Source organism: Mauremys reevesii, linkage group 3, assembly GCF_016161935.1.
Source record: "Mauremys reevesii isolate NIE-2019 linkage group 3, ASM1616193v1, whole genome shotgun sequence".
Taxonomy (NCBI): Eukaryota; Metazoa; Chordata; order Testudines; family Geoemydidae; genus Mauremys; species Mauremys reevesii.
In genome coordinates this window covers 8,296,922-8,313,482 of record NC_052625.1, presented here as the reverse complement: position 1 = coordinate 8,313,482, position 16,561 = coordinate 8,296,922, and positions in this window count along the sequence as shown.

Here is a 16,561-nt window from a genome sequence, read left to right as displayed (position 1 = left end):
TTGTGGTAAACACAGAACCTTGTTTCCATTTAGGACTGTATGAAAAGATAACTATCGCAGGTTAGTCATCTCGCTGTAAAAGAACAACCCAAAAATAAAACCTCAAAACCCACACACACCTTTCTTTCAGTGTAGATAGCATCTTCAAAAGTTGTCCCTTATTTCCAGTTTGATTTTTTTCTCATTTCAACTTCCAGCCACAGGCTTTTAATGTTATACCTTTGTTTGCTTGATTAAAGGATCCTGTAGTCACCTCGTTAACTCTATCTTTGATAAACTAAATAGATCAGTCTTTTCAAGTTTCTTTGTAAGGCCTGTATAATAGCAAATGACAAGACATGGATTCAGTCAAGTACCTGGGCTCTTACTGGGAATCCAACATGAAATAAGAAAAGAGAGCCTCACCTCCGAGCATGCTCCTTTACCAACGTAAAGAATACAAGAGGGAAGAAGATGACAATTGGAGTTTCAGGGCCAAATTCAATGGAGCTATACTGATTTATTTCAGCTGAGGCTCCATAAAGGCTACCCAAATATTGCCTAGAGATTACTGGGCATTTTAACTGATAATTTATTAATATTTTGAGATTAACATAATGAAAAATTATCTTCGCCCTCTGCACATAGTGCATTTTAACAATTGAAAATCCCTGTAGGCAGAAAAAACGGGTTCCATTTTTCATGTTGTTTGGCTGGACTTTGTGCACTTTAGTTAATAAAAGTGATGGCAGTGTCCTTCTCAAAGCGTTTTCAGTTTCAGATGATCAGCAAGATAGCCTTGTGACTAATGCACTGGACTGGTATTATGCACTGGAGTGGATTAACACACTAGACTGGTCCAACTTCCAGCTCTGCCATAGCATTTTCCCTCCACCTTGGGCAAGCCAGGTAATTTCTCTGTGCCTCAACTCTCTCTCCAACAAGGATGGTGATAATCCTTCTTTTGCCTCTCTTGTCATTTAGACAGCTGGGGAGGGATTGCCTCTTGAGATGTGCATATACAGTGCTTAGCAGAACAATTCATCATATTTTTTTTCACTCAACATATTCAACATACAAATGAGAGTGAGTTTAAAGGTACTGGACAAAATTAGAATACATCAGAGTACTCGGAGAATCTTTTTGCTCCTCTCTACACACCACTGGGCCCAATAGGGCTCAGTATTCTTTATCCACCAGGGTAATCTCAGCATTAAATTTATTCAGAGGACAACGTCCCATTGAGGCTCAAAATAAATAGCTCACGTTTCCCTAAACAAGTTCTCTACCATCGCCCTAAAGGAGCAGCCCAGACTGTATTCAGCCCAGACTTCCTCACAATATCACATCATAAAACCATCATCCATCTGGCACAAATTTAAGGCACAGCTGGAAGTATTCGATACAAGAAAGAAACCAAGGACAGAATTAGTATCCCACAAGGTTGTTTTCTCAAGTCACAGATGAAGCACAGAGCCATGCAGCTAAGTCCACCATACACCCATTAGCCCTTCTCAAATGAAAAAAGGGCTGTTTAGGTTTTATATTCTTTGAAAATACCAGTTTGTTACCTCCCCTTTTTGTTGCCAGGAGACGTTAACAAAATTATTGAGGGATGAAACATTCTTGAAGCATCCTTTCTGGATCATCAAATAGGATTAACATATGAATTTGTCTTCATCATACAGTATACCTGAAGGATGCATGTCTAGTGGGAGTCCACTAATATTCATTCTTTCATAGGCTAACAAAGACGGAAGGAATTGCAATATTTACTTCAGTGGGTGAGTACCTGTAGCAAAGGGGCGTGGCCTCCCTCAGAGACTGACAGGGAGGGAGAGCCACACCCACCTACATGCCTACAATACCCTCATCACTTGGCTAAAAGTTATAAGGAAGCAGCAGTGGTAGCACCTGTATTGCATAGAATACCAGGGTTGGAAGGGACCTCAGGAAGTCATGGAGTCCAACTCCCTGGTCAAAGCAGAACCAATCCCCAGACAGATTTTTGCCACAGATCCCTAAATGCCCCTCAAGGATTGAATTTACAACCCTGGGGTTAGCAGGCCAACGCCCAAGCCACTGAGCTATCCCTCCCCTAGGCAGCCTCTGAGCACATCTGCTGGATCGGGCCCCATGTGCAAGTTAAGTAGAGGAGCAGCTATATCCCACACCTCCTGGATCACTAAGCAGAGGCAGGTGCCTCCCTGCAGCCCAGATTTCGGCACGTCTCTCTGAGAGAGGGGCGTCGCTTAGCATCCCACCCTTCGTGTCCATGTCTGCCGTTGGCTAGCTTAGGTGACTCCCTGCCTAACACGCTGGCTTTGTGGCTCTCAGTCTAAGGTGCCTCTCTCTCCCCATTCATTGTACAGGGAGCTGAGGCACCTCACTCAAGCTTTGTGGGTTGTGTTGTTGTTCCTGTGATTTTCTAAGCACCTAAAATTTAGATGTCGTAACACTGAGTGACAAAATGCCTAAGGCCCTTTGTGGATCTGGGCCCACCAGGATAGCCAGCCCTACTGGCGAATGCCTTGATCCCCTGCCAGCCAACACAAACTCTCCCACTTCACCTATGAAAAGCAAGTGCCCCCACCTCACCAGCTGATAAGCCCATCTCTACTGACCCCTTTGGTCACAAATGCACTACAAGGGTTATCAAAGTCTCCTAGATCAGTGGTTCTCAAACCAGAGCTGTCGCTTGTTCAGGGAAAGCCCCTGGTGGACCGGGACAGTTTGTTTCCCTGCCGCGTCCACAGGTTCAGCCGATCGCAGCTCCCCCTGGCTGCAGTTCACTGCTCCAGGCCAATGGGGCTGCAGGAAGCGGCGCGGACCAAGGGATGTGTTGGCCGCCCTTCCCACAGCCCCCATTGGCCTGGGACAGAGAACCACGGCCAGTGGGAGCTGCGATCGGCTGAACCTGCAGACATGTTTACCTGCAGGTAAACAAACTGGCCTGGCCCACCAGGGGCTTTCCCTTAACAAGTGGCGGCCCTAGCTTGAGAATCACTGTCCTAGGGCCCTCCACATTTTATTTTGCACAGAACACCATAAAAGTCATGCCCTGTTCTTCTTCAGGATTCAGGATGGGAGAACAGCCTGTAGTAGTTAATACTACCAGTATCCTAAATCCTCTTGCCTTTGCATCCCTGGGCCTTTACTTCTTGTGCTGTTGTTGTCAAAGCAAGACCTAGCTATGGGATTGCCGCATGTCACAATGAAGGGCGTCAGTGCCTGTAGGAGCAGTCAGCCTATGGCACTGGCATCTGAGTGGAGAATATGACATACATGACATGGATCTGAACAGGCTGTTATAACTCAACCATTCCTGACAGGGGTTTGTCAACATATCAAATTGTTTTCCAGGACTCAAATGCAAAAGGGAAAACACCAGCAGCATCTGGATCGCAGGGAAGACTTGAGTTCGGTCAACCCCAGGAGAGTGCAAGGCCCACTCCAGACGTGCTACCACCACCCCAGCCCACTGCTGCCAGCCCAGGCTTCTAAATGGGCATGGAGAGGACTGAACAGTAGCAGGACTGTAGAGGCAGGTTAGTTTTCTTATTCACCCTGAGAGACTTCCCAGCTGGAGCCCAAGCAAGAATGAGCATCCAGGTGTAATTTAAACTGCAGAGGTGAAGCTCTCGATCTCAGATGACATACGGTACATGTCCCGATTTTATGGGGACAGTCCCGGTATTTTGGGCTTTGTCTTATATAGGCACCTATTACCTCCCACTCCATCTCAATTTTTCACACTTGCTGTCTGGTCACCTTAGAGCACCCTCTCCTCACAGGACCACTGTCCAGATACAGCCTGAGCCTGAAGGCAGCACCCTCCTGGCTTGAGTGCGGAGAACTGGACTAGATGACCTCTTGTGGTCCCTTCCAGTCCTACACTTCTATGATTTCCCCTTTTATTCCTGCACTATGATAGCAATTGGGAGTCACAGAGGAGCTAAAGCATAGAGCGGGTGAGTCTTTAAATAATCTGCAGTCAATATGGACAAGACTATCCCATGGGACCAGGGCCGGCTCCAGGCACCAGCATCCCAAGCAGGTGCTTGGGGCGGCAGTCCCTGTGTTTTTGCCCCCAAGCAGTGTACACCAAATTGCCGCCGTGGATGACGGTAGCAGTCCGTGCGCCATTACGGCAGCACACGCATTTCCCCAGCAGTGGCAATTCGGCAGCAGCTTCTATGTTCAGCTGTCCGCGGCAGCGCAGCTCCTGTCTTCCGGCTGAAGACAGAAGCTGCCTCCAAATTGCCGCCGCTGCTGAAACGCGCGCGCCACCCTAACGGCACATGGACTGCCCCCCCTCCTCCCGGTCCGCGGCTGCAATTTGGTGCGCTGCTTGGAGCAGCGAAAACAGTAGAGCCGGCCCTGCATGGGACACCTGCACAGGAACAAAGCATCTCTCCTCCACAGGCTACCTGAATTGGGGGTACCAAGAGCCCAGCTGAAGTGGGTGAGGAGCGGACAAGCAGGGATGGGGAACAGTTGGAGCCTTGACTCGTTTATCTGAAATATCTGAGGATAGTGGCTTGAAAAACAAAGACCTGAACCCAGCTCCATGCATGTATGTGGTGGATTATGAAGTATTCATAATGTAAAAATACAGTTTACAACATCATACAGCTTTACAATCACAGAGATTAACAGCATGGAAAGGTTTGGTGCCTCGGAATGGGTGTCGGTGCTTTGGTCCTTGATTATGAAGTTATCATGAAAATAGAGCTGGGCTTTCAAGAAGCCATGCACCGCTGAGATCAGTCAAGTTTATAACTTGTTGGTACTGGTTCAGGTTGCATATTCAACAAGGGTGAAATCTGCCCTTGTGGAGAGGGCCAGCACACAGCCTGTGCACCACAAAAACCTTCAAAACAGGGTCTAACCACTATTTAAGTGGCAGCCAGGCCTTGAAATGTCCATGATGAATTTCACCTCTAGCAAATAGCCATTTTGGTATACATGCTCATAAAGAAGTCTGCCTTCTCAGCTTTGCTATTTTTTTTTTAAATGATGAGAACTTTCATTTAGGAAAAAGAAAATAGCAAATAGTCTAGATCTGTGACATTTCGATGCTGTTGGATTCTGATGTCGAACATGTAGCTTCAGCTTTATACACAGCATTCAAGGTTCTACCAAAAAACAACCTTAAATCTACCAGTGCCAACATGGGTGGGTGCAGGGAGGAAATGCGAGACAAAAGCAAGCAAGACCACACCCACAACCTCTGTTATTTAAACACTTTGAATGTTCAGACAACCCAAAGTTCAACCTCTCTCTTCCTTCCTTATAGGAAACATAGGGCCTGACTCCCCATTGCTTTGCACTTGGTGTAGTCAGACACACCTGCACAAAATGGGTGCAAAGCGCTCCCATTCTAATCCGCAGTGGTCCTGAAAGTAAGAGATCGGTTTTCCTTTGTTGGGAGCGAAAGAGTTAATGGTAATCACCTAAAAGAAGGATGGGGGGGGAACAAAGGGCCAGATCTTCAGCTGGTGTAAATCAGAATAGCCCCATTGAGTTCACACTGTAAAATGGGGACAATAAACCTCACTTTCTCCCACCCTTTGAGTGTTTTGCCTATTTGGAATGTACGTTCTTCTGGACTGGGACTGCCCTTTCCTATGCACATATATATCCCACGGCACAATGGGTTCCAGATCTAATACTGATAATACCACGAGCTAGACTTCAAAACCAAACTTGTACACAAAGTTTCTCCAGTTGTGTAAAACAAGTTATACAGTGGATACTTTCCACTGGGAGAAGATGGGGGCTTGACTTTTCTAAATCACTCTTCAATGCTTTGCTATTTGTAAGTACCAAGGTTTTATAGTTTGCAAAGTAGCCCAGCAGATTTTGTATGATTTTTTTTAAATGTACAGTTAATGTCATTTAAATATTTAAATCTCTCTCTTCAAAACCCCATACAACTAGAAAGCAACACTAATGTGAAACACAAATGTTATATAGATTATATCCAGGTCTATGAGATATAGTAGCCAGCTAAGTAGAAGGTAAGGGAAAAAATGAGATCAAAATCTAGGTCAGAATGAAAAGCTGGACAAGAGCCCACGCTTCCAAATCTTGGGCCTCCCACACAAAAAAGTAAATCATTTTTTTGAAAGGGAATAATGGCCTTTTCAATCCTCCAATATTCTGCAAAAAGCTCTTACTGGAAATACTATTGTTCCATTCCATCGGTTTCTAGGACGACCATTATTCTCCACTAATTTTACAGATACTTTGTTGCTTGTGTCACCAGCTTGTGCCTGACTTGCCCTGTTGCTCCTTAAAGTTGCAGAGCCACCTTTCCTTTGGCTTGCCTTTCCCCGGGCACACCGGCCTCACCCCATCCTCTCCCGCAGATGCTTTCCCCTGCTTCTTGCTATAGGTACACAATATTTCAATTTTAATCTGTGTTTTCCCCAGTACAACAAAACATGACTCTGCAACATTTTAGCAGCCAGTCATCTGTCCTCTTGCAGCCTGATTTTTTCCCAGTAGCATCCCAGCAGCACAAAAGCTCCCGTTCTTTTCTCAGCAGTAGCCGGAGTCCAACGTTCACATCGAAACGTGGACAAATCAAGGCTTGTGCTCTACTGAATTTAGCATGAACTGACATACCCTTTTCCCTTCCACATGTTCTTCTCTCTCGGATGCTGAATGAGCCATTGCCAAATTGTTCCATAGCTCCTTGGTCCCATCCCAAATCTTTATACGCTGCAGAATTTATACTAGGCTACAGAAATCTTAAGCGGAAGCTTGGTTTTCTGATTAAGGCACTGGAATGGGACTTAAGAGAACAATGGGCTCCCTTCCTTGCTTTGACACAGACTCCATGTGTGACCTGTGCAAGACCTTTAGGATATATCTTCACTGCTGAGCCAGCCTGGCTGATCAACGCTCAGACCTGAACGGGCCAGCGTCGCCTGAGGACAAGCAGCCACCCTGCAAAGCCGTACCCGAGTTACTGCACCCACAATAGTGCGGCACCCACCCTCATGTGTCATGACTCGCTAGGACTTGGGGGGGCCATGCCCCACAGTTCTTTGTGCTGCAGTAACCTGAGCCACTCCATGGTTCTTTAAGAGTGAATTAAAGAAGAACGTGTCTCTCCTCCTGGGCAGGCAGGGGGAATTGTGGGAAGGCATTGAAGGATTATCAGCACCCAGGTGATTTTGCCTCTATCCCCTCTGCAAAGTGAGTGGGTCACTAGCCTGAGTGACAGCAGAACCTAGGCTCTAACCCAGGACTGCCCAACCTATGGCCCGTGGGCCGTACATGGCCCACCAGAGCATTTCATAAGGCCCAGGGCCTGCAGCAACACCATATTCTAATGACCAATTTATTAGCGTTTTGTCATCACATTTACAACATTTTCATTTCCACACGTGTGTAAATAGACAATACCATACATAGAATCAACCTATCTAAATGCATATGAAACAAGCTGAACTTAAAATATAAATCAGTACAGGTGACTTTAAAACGTATTCAAATATGTAGAATCTGTTTGGCCCACACAAGCTCGTGCTTAGGTTTTATGCGGCCTTCCTGTGTAATAAGGCTGGGCACCGCTTGCTCTAAACCATATCCCCCGGCGGGCCTGCTAGCCTGGGTCTAAAGCTCCATTAAACTTGGGTGGAAGGTTCATCTGGGTGAAGGGGAGAGAGGTTAAGGGCAACAGTCAGGTAAGAGCCCCAGCTAACTCTGCGGCGAAGACAGACTTTTAGGGTAAAGTTTTCAAAAGGATAAAAATGACTAAGGAGCCCCAGTCCCATTTTCAGAAGTGATTTGGGCACTTTGGCGCCTATGTCCCATTGCTTTTCACTGAGATTTAAGCGCCTAAATAATTTTTGAAAGTGGGCTTTAGGTTCCTAAGTCATTTAGACACATAAAAATAATTACCCGTATTCTTTCTGTAGCCGAGTTCTCCCTCCCTAAAATGGAGCTAATGTGGCTTGGTGTCTCCCACCCTTTGCCTGTTTTGTCTAATTAAGTTGCAAATTCTTAAGGACAGGGGCTCCTGTTTCTTACTATGTATGTGTGTGCCTGGTACGTTGACACCTCCAGATGTTAAAATGTTATAAACAATCGTAAATCTTCTACTGAAGGGCCTGACACTGCATTCTTCATAAAGATGCAAAACACCCATTTATTTCTGAAAGAAAATCAAGTCTATCATCTTTGGGCCAAGTTATTCTCTCTCGGGTATTGTATTTAAAATTCACAAAATATTGGTATTTAGAGGAGGATGGGGTGGGGGAAATTGGCCACAATAGGATTATAAGAACGTACCAAAGTTGTGCTTCCCTTCTCACCCTTTGATCTTGGTGCCTTAATGACTAATTAGTGCCAAAGTACTGGAAAAATACCTCACTTAAGGCATTTTAAAGCTTCTCTTTGTATAGATAAAAACGATGACTCACATCAAAGGATAACCACAAAACGTGCGAGAGAGGGAGTAAAACAGAAGCCTGTCTCATGGGGATGTTTGGCTAACTGGCCAAACTGGAGAATCTGCTGGGCTTTCGGTTCTTCTAATGCTTCCATTAAATTCTCCAGATTTTTCACTCCTGGACTTGCACAGAGGGAAAAGCTAATGAGAAATGTGAAGGGAAAACTGTGCCCCAGAAAGCGATGTATGTGTTCAAGGAGATGTGAGCCTTCAAACCTTGTCCTCTGATGAAGAGAAATGTCATCAGATCCTGTATGCAGTGTAGTTGGAGCCGTATTCGGCCCAGGATATTACAAAGACAAGTCGGGTGAGGTCATATCTTTTATTGGATCAATTTCTGTCTCTTGTCTCTCTCACCAACAGAAGTTGGTCCAATAAAAGGTATTACCTCGCCCATCAGATCCTGCGGCAGTCGGCAGAAAAATAACCACCACCTCAAGCATTCAAACCGGAAATCATTCACCTTTCTGCTATGGCAGGTTTTTGTTCTCACACTTCATTTTCAGGTTGTCAGCCAATCTTTCAGCAATCAGGGTGAGGAAGACAGATTATCCCACATCAATCTACTGTATGGTTCTTATACCTTCCTCCGAAGCATCAGTTACTAGCCACTGTCAGAGAGAGGCTACTGGAGTTGACAAACTTCAGCTCTGATCCAGTCTGGTAATTCCCCAATGCATGCTATTTAGCCAGAGGGCTAGTGGAAGTTGAAAATGGGTCTTATTCCCACTCCCAGAGCTATTGCAATGTGGGTGCTCTAAGAGCAAATCTGAACAGTTTATTTGCCTTTCTTTGTAATGGAATATGGGCCCAATCCTGCAAGCAACCAACTTGAGGAAGGGCTGAGGAATTGGGCCATATACTCTATTAAAGACCTAAAGGTTGTAAAACCCTGATGCCAAGTTCTGTTAGTAAAACAGCGCCCGTGGCTTCTCCTTCGATGGAGTCTCAGGTTTTCAGAGAGGGACCTCGGTGTGTTGCCATGTAATGGATTAGCAAGTCACCAGTACAATCTACTGGAACAATTCCAATGATTATACCACCTAGCTAAACCTTCACTCCTGCTGAGCACCCCAGATTCCCACTAACCTCAGTGGGAGTTGTAGCTGCTCAGAAGAGGCCTGGTGCTGCAAGGTGCCAAGCAACTAGAGGAACTGAGGGCACTGAGCACCTGGCAGGACTGAGTCCCCAGTGGCCAGCACTAGAACTCATTAGGAATTTTCCATCAAAATGGAAAATGAAAATGAAGTTTCTGCAAATTTGAAAATTTCTCAAGGGTAAAATTTAAATTTTTGTCAAAATTTTGCCAATCAGAAAAATTGAAATGAAACGGTTTTGTTTTGAGCCAGTACAACATGAAACTGCATCTGCCTAAGCTGCAGCAGTGACTCGTGGATGTTATAGTTTCAATGTGTCATGCCCCCATTCTCTTGTATGGACCAGGCTCCTTGACCGCTGTCTCCCCTCAAGTACTGCAATATGGGAGTCACGTGACTGCATTGCATCGTGGGAGATGTAGTCCAGCCAGGTAGCCCAGTCCATAGGAAAGACTAAAGAGGACATGATCCACACAATCTACATCTTCCATGAGGCAGAAGCTGTTGAGAGTCGAACCAAAACATTTTGATGTTTCTGAATTGAAAGATTGTTTAACTTTTTATTGGGTGAAAAAAAATTGATATTAACAATTTCCCACGGGACAGAAATCCCTGGTTTCACTCAGCCCTCGTCAGCACTCTCAAGATCTGCTTCTCCATCTGTAACATGGGTGTGGGGAGAGGCGTAATTCATTAATGTTTGTAAAGTACTATGAGATCTTCACATCAAAGGGGCTCTTGAAGTGCAAGGCATTAGTATTCAGTTAGCAGTAAATAGTTTTTAATATTAGCTACTAGCGCTGCAGGAAGCGTTCCCTGTGAAATCTAAGGGAATGAAGAATTTGCCGGGCTTTGCCTTTCATTACAAACTTGAAATTTATCTCAGATTCAGCGAAAGGACTGTTGAAGTGTGGAAACCACGAAAGTGAGTCAGGGCTTGGTTTCAGGTGAGCTAGTATTGTACGGCAGCGTCATGGGAAATGAGCAGCGTTTCATGATTTTCATACAGAGCCCCCTGGCATTAGCTGAATTTCACTCCAGCATGACATTCAAAGGAAAACTTAGGTAGGCGGTGCAGAATTCAGATACTGCCATGATGGATGACCTGTAAAATGACAGGTATGGAGTAGGAAGGTAGAGTAGATCTCATCCTGATTAAAACTGAAGGAAAAGGTTCATACAAATGTAAATAAAGAATTGGTATTGGTTTAAAAGCAGAACCTACAGGTGCCAAGTGAGCTCATAGCTCCATTGTGCTAGGCATAGCGCATAGAGCTAGTGCGAGAGAGTTGCCCGAACAGAGTTTTCAATAGATTAGATTGACGAAGGAGGGGAGGGAGAAGAGAGTCCAAATGACTTGGTCCAGGTCCCAAAGAATATTAGTAGTTGAACTAAGAACAGAACACTGGTCTCCTGAGTCAGGCCAGGATCCTATCCAGGGAACCACACTGCCTGCCAAAGGAAGTATCTGAGAAACAAAGCCACCAGGTTTCACACAGTTCTTGTACTGACAACAGCACTTGGGGTCTGTAACAGACAGACTTTGCTTTTCATATTATGAATCCCTAAACATAGGAAGAGAAGAAGAGTGACTGGGCCCCACCTAAGCAGTGGCAGGACACTGACGGCATGGAATATGACCACCTGCTCTTAACGGATTATCTTTGCTCAGTGTCCCCAAGAAAGGCACCCTACTTCTACGATCCCCGCTCCACATGCACTGCTTTCCAACCCCAAACCTGGCCATCAGTTTAATGCTGCGTATATACAAAAATGGAGGTAACCAAGAACAATATACCCTAAATCAGGAACCAGTTCTCCATTCTCCCCCTCTCGCCAAACATCCAACACTGCTTCCCTGAAGGAGAATAGTCCCAGGAGATAACTATGCAGCTGGCTGGGTTGCTAAGATGTCAGGAGTAAACCTCAATAAAAAGACCCGTCTTACTTTACACCCTAAATGAGGCAAGAATCATGGCTTTGGCATCTCCCTGAGGAGTGAATTCCAGAGTCTAGGGATCACCCTGTCCTCCAGCACCTACAAATTTAGTCTTGGTCACTGTTGACCAAAGCTTCCCCACCACTGACAATTGGTAGGGTGGAAAAAAATCCTTTTATTTTCAAATATGCCAGTAACGTCAAAGTCATTATCTTGGTGTGGCCCAGTACTAGATTGGGATTCCAAGGATCCAGTTTCTATTCCTGGCTAGGAAATTTTAGGCAAGTTCATTTATTTCTCAGTGCCTTTGTTTCCCCTTCTGTAAAATGAGGGGTAATGAAACTCATCTCCTTTGTAAAACACGTTGACATCGCTGCATGAAAAGCATTAGGTAAGCAGGTGGGTCCTATTATTATTTTTTCTCAAAATGTAGCAAGCTGGATTGTGCCAGTCTTCTCAGAAACAGAAGATTTCAAACTCTGCTCACACGGTGATTACTTAAACTAACCTTTGGGTTTTGTTCTTTATCTTTTTTCAGATTTCCAGGTGTGTCTGTGTGCTTCCCTGTGGCTGCTACATTTGAATAGATTATTATTCAAGTCCTTGTGATCATTCTAAAGGTATTTATTAGAGCCATCTAAACATTTTCCATCAGCCTCACCTTTTTTTTCCCTGATGGAAAATGGCTCTTTAACTAAATGGAAATGTTCATGGGGAAATTTCCACTTTCATCAAAAAGCTGAAAACTGAGAGGGGTGGATTGATTTTCAAGGTTTTTGACAAAACCTGAACATTGTATGAAAAACAATTGTTTTAATTGATGTTTTTGGTGGGATGAAAAGGTCACTTCCTAGCCAACTCTAGTATTTACATGCTACTGAAGGTCTTACAAGTGAACATGCCCAGAAAACGTCAAGCGATATCCAAGATAATCCTATCTAGAATGCTGATACTGAGATCACAACAGCACCGTGTTGTTACTGCCTCTCTGTGAAAACAGACTGGTCCAGATCCCCAGCTGAGATAAGTGGATGCAGCTACATCGACTGCAATGGAGCTACTCCCATTCATATAAGCTCTGGATCTGGCCCACTGTCTCTTCAGTTATGCAAGACTGAGGATGGTATATTTTTGTGTGATAGTGGACGGCTTGCATGGCTCTGTGTTACAGACTTGGTGAATGTTTGATGTGGTTTTCCACAGGTACAGTGATGCACTGTCCAATGTGACAGCAATGTGTTGCTGGGGCAGAGGGCTCCCCACTACTGTATTGCTATGTTCTGTGTCACAGTGCAACAAGTGCTTGCATTTTGATTCTGTTTAGGGGAGGAAGGATGATCTTGTGGCTGCAGCCTAGGATTGAGAGTCGGTATCTGGCTTCTATTTTTGGCCCCACCACCAGAGTCCTATGTGATCTTGGGCAAGCCATTTAAACTCTTTGTATTTTAGTTTCCCTGTATGCAAAAGGGACTGTTATCCTTCCCTATCACCCAGACTGTCATTAGCATTTAAAATTTGAAAAGCCCCTTGAGATCTATTGGCTTGATTGATTTCGCTGGGCTTTTGAGCAGGCTCTGTGGACAGACGGTTCCATGGAAATGCAAACACCACTGTTGATTGCAACTCCTACAGCATCACCAGGGAAGAGTCTCCTAGCCTGAAACCATCCCATTCAGGGCTTTATAGATTAAAACCAACACCTTTAAGTGCCTCCAGCAAAAAGCTGCAGATTGCAGAGAACGTGTGTGGTGTGACCCCAGAGAGAAAAACCTCTCAGCAAATGGACCTCCCACCTTCTGCCCCATCTGAAGATTGGAGAACAACTCAGGAATAGAATAACATGCTCCTGGTATGACAAAGGCACGGATGATTATAGTGAGGTCACTGTGGTGGTCTCCACCATTGGAGCCCTCTCTGTGGTAATAACTAAGCTTGTGAGGCTCCTTCATCACAATCCTTGAAGTGCACGAGTGTCTGGAACTGACAGAGGTATGATGAAGATTGGGGGTTGCCTGCTGAAGCTTTGAGTTAGGAACCTCTCCCTAGGAAAAAGTTCTGCTCCCCGTCTGATCTGCCTTCCTGCAGGGAGGAAGAGCTGGCCAGAGACAGTGGGTGTAAAACACCGGGGCCATAACTTCAACAGATAAAAATGGGCAAAGGTCCACTGAAGCCAGTTTAGACCATCTGAGGAGCTGGCCCATGGAATCCACATTAGGATCAGCCAGTTCCTGAGAGGTCAAGGTGGTGAACTGACTTTCCAGTCTACATGAGGAAAGACACAAGCATTTTGCCAAGCCATATTTCAGATAGGCAGAATTGCTGTCTAAAGGCACAAATATCATCTCTTTTCAAAGTAAGAACAAAAATGTGCAGTTGCAGCTCATTAAATTACATGCTAATTTCACTAAATCATTTGTTCAAGCATTACGCAGGTGTCCCATTTCAGAGAGGGCTTGTACATAGTGCCGTAAGCCTAAAAGCTAATTTCTAACCTAACCTAATGATGCCAGTAATAATGACCTACCGTCACTGCCTTGTGAATCAGATCTTATGATAGTTAAAATAATTAACATCAAAGCACAACTGGTAGCTTGCTAAATTCACCCTCCGTCATAAACCATTAGCAGAGTGCCAAACATTATACTGAATTTTCTCCGTGCAGCTTCACAACAAATTCAGTTTAGAAACCTGCTCAAGGCTTTTGTCACCAAAAAGCTACCATCCAACAAAATCATTCCATTGAAACAAGCTGTTTCGTATCAGTGGGCACCTTCACCTCCCAGCTAGAGGGCAGAGGGCAGGCAACGTACCAGTCCAGGAGCGATGCAGGGCAGAGCAATGATGTGCTGCTAAAGAAGGGAGATCCTATGAAATTCCCTATCCCTAAGCCTGTGATAAGCCCTGTATGGGGTGCTAATTCTCACAGAGAGGAGAGGACTGGGGAAAACCTGCAATGGGCAGTTATGAGATAACCTGCCCTGGGGAAAGTTTCCTCCTGACCTTCATTAACTAGAGGTTGGTTTAAGCCCTGGAAGCATGAGGGTTTGTGCACCTTCCAAACTCTTGGGGGCCAATGCTGGCTACTATGGTGACTCTGGATCCTCTTTTATTATGGTTCTAGGCAGGGCCAGCTCCTAGAGGGGGGGAGGGGGCTGGAGTGCCAAAAAAAACCCAAAATGGAGTGCCGCCATCCCAGAGGGGGGGGGGAAAGGACTGCCGCCTCTTGAAAAGTGCCGTCCCAAGCACATGCTTGGAACGCTGGTGCCTAGAGCGCCCTTGGTTCTAGGGAGGAGCAGGCCTCTGCTGCCTTTGGGGTGAGATCGCCTTTCTGTAGGAACCGTGTGGGTAGGGCTGGAGGAGTCAGGTGGGAGGAATTACTAGGCAATCCAGAGGGTCCAGCAGGGAGGTGCAGGGTGTCTGATTTCATGGGGAAGAGGGGTCTGAAATAGAGCTCCAATATCACCTCTGAACCAAGGTCATTTTGTGGCTAGCAAGCTAGTAGTAACCACATGTTTATATTTGATGGCTGCTGTCCAGTATCAGTATAAAATGAGCTGGTGGCTTCAGTCCAGTTCCTAGTGTGCAAATATAAGCATCATAAAAACCATCACCAAAATTGGTAGCTAGTGGCCTCTGCATTGGCAGCCTCGTCTGAGAGACGAAGGAGATGGAGACGGAGCTATCTCCTCAGACATCAGGCAGCGTCCCTCCCAAGCCTGTACTCTGGCTGCAGGTGAGAATGACACAGAATGACAGTCCCTAGGTAATGAACAATATTTCATTAGCGTCTCTTTCATTATGAAGATACCATCACAAGCAATAGCAGCGCCGGAGAGAGATTTGTAGTTCTTAATAATGCTTGCGTTTTAACTTCCTGACGAGCCCAAATCACCAAGCTGAGACCTGGCGTTAGATCCACACTCAGATTTGGCTTTGCAGTTTCCACCCATTTTGGAGGCCTGTTTCCCATTATAAAGGCCTGAGCGGCAAAGGATAAATCTGGAGATTAACTTCCCATCGGAAAAAATTGTTTGCCTGGAATGCAGATCCTACATACCCAGGGGTACCCTCCCCACAAGCACAGACCAGGTGGTGGGAGCAATGGAGCAAATGATGAGGTGTGTTTCCCTAAATCCAAGAGCAGATGCAGGAGAGCTGGCTGAGGCTTAATGCAGTGAAGTTGTAGGATTGGGAGAAGCAACTGGAAGACGAGATGAGGGTCATCTCTGCCCCCTTGCAGAAGGCGGGAACCCACCATCAGTGATTCAGATTTGCGATCTGGGGGTGAAATCCTGGCCCCGTTCAGTTGTCTATGGGAGTTTTGCCATTGACTCCAGTGGGTCCTGGATTTCACCCTTAGTTTTCTTGAATCCAGAGCTGCCATTAGCCGGTCAAATATGGAGCTGCCTGACGATTTTTGCAACAAAAAGGTTTTTTTAGTCTAAAAAAAGGTGTGTGTGGGGGGGGATGGTGAACATTTTTATTTTTGACAAAATGTTTCATTCCTTGAAAAAATTAGAAACAAAATGTTGGGGGGAACCCCCCAAAATCTTTCAGTATTTTTGACATTTTTCATTTTGGAGAGTGGTAAAATCCCTCCTCTCTCTCCAGGTTTCCCTGGAAAAGGAAAAACAGAGAAGTGCGGGGAGGGGGAACACATTCTCTCACGTATTTACTTTTTTCCCCGTTGGAAAAAAAAATTCTAAAAGTTGAGAAAGTGGGGAGCAAAACACTCTGTTGAATCTTTTCCCCCCTCTGGAAAAATCTGAAAGACACCCATAATTTTACTTAAAAAAAAAAAAACCAGCCATGGGTTCTTTAAGGACCACAAGTGAGCAGAGAGAACTCTCCAGAATCTGGTACCTGCAGCAACTCTTTGCATTGCAGAGGTGCTTGAGTTCAGTACTGACTCAGAGGATGACTACCGCCATCAGCAATATTATTGAATCCCTTCAATACCCAAGATTAGTTCATTAAAGATCTTCCGTCCAAGCACTGCCCAGGCCTGACCATACCTAGTTGAGGAGAACAGCCCCAGGTGACATGACAGCTGGAACGAGATGTGCAGGATAACACTGT